The sequence below is a fragment of the Branchiostoma belcheri genome, unplaced genomic scaffold (assembly GCF_001625305.1).
Source record: "Branchiostoma belcheri isolate BF01 breed outbred unplaced genomic scaffold, Haploidv18h27 scaffold15, whole genome shotgun sequence".
NCBI lineage: Eukaryota > Metazoa > Chordata > Leptocardii > Amphioxiformes > Branchiostomatidae > Branchiostoma > Branchiostoma belcheri.
The window spans coordinates 944471-949189 of NW_017802935.1; the positions used below are offsets into that span (position 1 = coordinate 944471).

Genomic DNA, 4719 nt, shown 5'->3' on the forward strand with positions numbered 1-4719 from the left:
TTAATGTTGTTTGGCTCTGTTTTAACCAGCATGTGGACGAACACTGACGGCGTACAGGGGGGAGATCAAGTCCCCGGGCTACCCGCACCCCTATCCCCCGGCCGTGCGGGACGTGGACCGCGTCTGTACCTGGATCATCGCCGTGCCGGAGGGGAGGGGGGTCAAAATCACCCTGCCGCGCTACAACCTCAACTTCGACACCAAGGTGAGGTCATTATGTATTTCTATTCATACAAATGAAAAGAAAACTACTCTCCTCTTAACATCCGAAAACCCACAAATTGCAGAAAAAGTGGGATCCTTTGTCTCCCTTTATCAAAAAAGAAGTCAAACTCAGTAGTTTTTACTAGTAGTTTCTTAGTAGTTAGTAGTTCCATGTGTACTAATCATCTGTATTTATACCAAATGTTTCTTCTGTTCATGCAATTAGCCCTCGGGCATGAATTGGCAATAAAACGTGATTATGTTTACCGAAGGAAAACATTGTTTTTACTCAGTTTCTTCTTCTTCTGTTCCAAACACTGACCTCTGACTTGGCCAATGACATGATTTGTTGACGTCTGTCACCATGGTGACTGGTGTTGGGTTACACAATGTTGCAATTTCATGGTCTGCTCTACTCCTGTCACTATATACCCGTAGTACATGTATGTGAATGTGTTTAATGTGAGTAAGAATTAACAAGGCAGGCCATGTCCGAAGGTAAACATTATGCATTTACTTTGTAAATGTTACTTCTCTAGTTTATAATATCTTAATAGCTAAACTCTGTTTTCTTGTTACCTTGACGTTACCCATGTTTTTGTGATGTAATTTTTATTTCAAGTCTAGTGGTCACGTGAAGATAAAGATTATTGCTTGAGTGCGTCACCACTATGTATTGTATTGTTGCATGTTGAAAAAAAGGTAAGAACCACGAAATTTATTTGTTAAGTAAGATTCACAGAAAAGATCTGTGGAGAGTCGGCAACAAGATCAAAATAAGTATCCTATACAAGTTTAAAACTATACAAAAAGGTCAAATATTAACTAACTCATAGCAAATGACAGCTAGAACAATGTGTAATTTACAAAAGACTGTCATTTAGATGAGTAAGCATTGTGAATGTGCAATAGAGTCTTTATAGACTTGCCAACTTAATGAAACTATTCACGGAAAGATTTGCTTTGAAGGAAGACCAGTACGACGAGTTGCAGATCTTCTCGGACGGGTCGTGCAACGATCGGGACAAGTCGTACCTGGGAAACGACACGGACACGACAGTCATACACGTGCCCACCAACATGGCGTGCGTCAGGTTCGTCCGGAGGGCGAGCGAGAATATCGGGCACAACGGGTTCACTCTGTCGTACGAAGGTATGTGTTCTGTTCTTTTGTTTGTTTGTGTGTTTTTCCGAACTATTCTTTATTCATGAGATGCTCAAATCAGTCTACAAGCTGCTTTTCGTTGCGGTCAGGAGAGAAAAGGGGAGATTCAAAAAAAATATATACCTGAAAGATGTAGAGCATTCAATTTGGTACTTGAGTACCCTTCGTCCGGAGGGCGAGTGAGAATATCGGGCACAACGGGTTCACTCTGTCGTACGAAGGTATGTGTTCCGTTCTTCTGTTTGTTTGTTTGTTTGTTTGTTTGTTTGAATTGTTCTTTATGTCAAAAGAAGTAAAACCCAGTAGTTTTTACTAGTAGTTTCTTAGTAGTCATCAGTAGTTCTATGTGTACTAATTGTCTGTTTTTTATACCGTATGTTTCTTCTGTTCCTATAATTAGCCCTCGGGCACGAATTTGCAATAAACAGCTTTATGTGGATTAGAAGCTCAAAGCAGCCTACAAGCCGCTTTTCATTGCGGTCACTAGAGAAGAGGGAAGAGTCTCACAAAATATAAAACTGAAAGATAATCAATTTTAGTTCTCAATGGTTGAACATTTAAACATAATGTTCTTACCCCCAGTGCCTTTCCAACATCCTCCTTCAGTGCTGTATATTCTCTCATACATAAAGTAACACTGAAGGCCGGCAGCGCTAACATAGATACGCTTGCACCAAGGACAACCCAATGTCACGTTTAACTTTCCCCCGCCCCAAGGCTTGGCTAACATTCAGGCGAAGGAGGGGATTTTAATGTTATCCCTGTTTTTAAAGGAGTTTTGCCAATCAGTCAGTCTGACAAAATATATAACTGAAAGATAATCAATTTTACTTCTCAATTGTTGAACAGTTAAACATAATGTTCTCCACTTACCCCCATTCCAACATCCTACTTCTTGAATCAGTGCTGCATATTTTCTCATACACAGGCCCGCTCACAGCAAGGACAACCCAATGTCACGTTTAACTTTCCCCCGCCCCAAGGCTTGGCTAACATGTAGGCGAAGGAGGGGATTTTAATGTCATCCCTGTTTTAAAGGAGTTTTGCCAATCAGTCAAGTCTGACAAAATATATAACTGAAAGATCATCAATTTATTTTAGTTCTCAATTGTTGAACAGTTAAACATAATGTTCCCCACTTACCCCCATTGCCTTTCCAACATCCTCCTTCAGTGCTGTATATCTAATACTAACACTGAAGGATGGCTAACACAGGCCCTCTCGCACCAAGGACAACCCAATGTCACGTTTAGCTTTCCCCCTGCCCCAAGGCTTGGCTAACATTCAGGCGAAGGAGGGGATTTTAATGTTATCCCTGTTTTAAAGGAGTTATGCCAATCAGTCAGTCTGACAAAATATATAACTGAAAGATAATGAACTTTGCTTCTCAATGGTTGAACAGTTAAACATAATGTTCCCCACTTACCCCCATTGCCTTTCCAACATCCTCCTTCATTTTAATGTTATCCCTGTTTTTAAAGGAGTTTTGCTAATCAGCCAGTCTGACAAATATATAACTGAAAGATAACCAATCTAACTTCTCAACTGTTGAACAGTTAAACACAATGTTCCCCACATACCCCCATTGCCTTTCCAACATCCTCCTTCAGTGCTGTATATCTAATACTAACACTGAAGGATGGCTAACACAGGCCCGCTCGCACCAAGGACAGCCCAATGTCACGTTTAACTTTCCCTTGCCTGGAGGCTTGGCTAACATGTAGGCGAAGGAGGGGATTTTAATGTTATCCCTGTTTTTAAAGGAGTTTTGCCAATCAGTCAGTCAGGCGTACAACCCGCGCGTTAAACCTCGACCTTTGTTCTTGGTTATCAGACGGACCCACTGCGATGCGGCTGCACGGTTACGGACTTTCCGCGATATCACTTAATCCCGCGCTTTCAGATCACAATTAAGATGAGCCGGTTTACCAGTGGGGAAGATAAAACCGAAATGTGGTCAAATCTGGAGCATCAATAGCAATGATTTCCCATCTCCATGCCTCCGCGCGCGGCCGTCTCGCGATCGATGCACGTCGATGGGGGTTGAATTTAAGCGTCTTTGATTCTGGGATCTCTTACGGCACAATCAATTACTGCTATCAGCGGGTGTTAAGCTATCGGTGGTGTCTGCATTGAAGTGAGCACTTATTATTTACCAGAGATACTGTGAAGGTGACGTGTGGTAGAACCGCGCTAAACGTGTCTGACGAGCGAATCAGCTGCATGGTAAAGACACTGAGTTTTGATCTTTTGTTACTTCTGCACATGTTTGTTTTCTCTTATTATATTTGATTTATCTTATGTACTACGTGTATTTATTTTGTGAAATCTCGGTTCATTATGTACAGATTTGTTTATTTGCATCTATGATCTGTTATAAGTTCACTTTGTTCACCATTATTGTATATAGCCTACCTTCATTCATTCATTCATTCATTCATTCATTCATTCATTCATTCACAGAGTTTGGTTAGACCCCCCTTCCACTAAACACCCGATCGCTGAGCGACCAAATTTGGATTTGTGCGATCCTTGATTAATAAAATAAATACATTACATTCAAAGCGTAACAAATTAGTTCTTTGCCTAAGAAATGCATTGAGTGAACTGTCAAACTGACAAAAGTTTTCAGTTTGCAAATTATACCTTTTTCTCGGTATATGCGGAAGTATTGTTTTGAGTGGATGGGTTGTAGGTTTGTGTGTCTGTGTATCCTCAATGATTATCCGCCGAATATAATATTTTTCTTTGTTATATGGGTTTCTCTTACCCTTCAACTACCTTTGATTGTATATCAATGGCAAAAGGACTATATTGCTTCGCATCATCTGTCATGTCAATGCCCATTTCTCAATTTATAAGGTTTGTACTTGTATGTAAGTGTCCATGTACTTATGTGTATACCCCTTTTGTGCATTTGAAGATTAGCCGCATAGAGGGGCAAACCGGTATCTCAATAAACTGCATATTAACCCTATGTAGACGGGGGGGGGGCTAAAAGTGCCCGCGCCAACTTTGATGTCGGATAGCGTCCGAACGGCTTGTGCTAGGGCCACCAAACTTGGTGATTTTTCCTAAAATGTTGTTGCCAACAATTTTATAGCAGTGAGATAAATCAATAAATGTTTGTGTTGCCATGGCACCGGGTTTCTCAGGCATTTTCTTCCAAAATCGGTAATTTTTACTTAAACAATGAAATTTTCAGGCTTTATGTTAATTTACACATGCTTGCTAAAATGTTTATAATTTTATGTATGCTTGATTCCACAGTAATCTCTGCCACCGGCGAGTGCGGGGCGAACCAAACCGTCCTGACGGTGACGTCAGAGGAAGGGTACGATCTACAGCCC

The 4719-nt window shown here is 41.0% G+C and overlaps 1 pseudogene; it reads left to right on the forward strand.

The window, feature by feature from the left end:
- Nucleotides 1–4719, forward strand: part of LOC109465169 — a 24061-nt pseudogene that overhangs the window by 12137 nt on the left and 7205 nt on the right.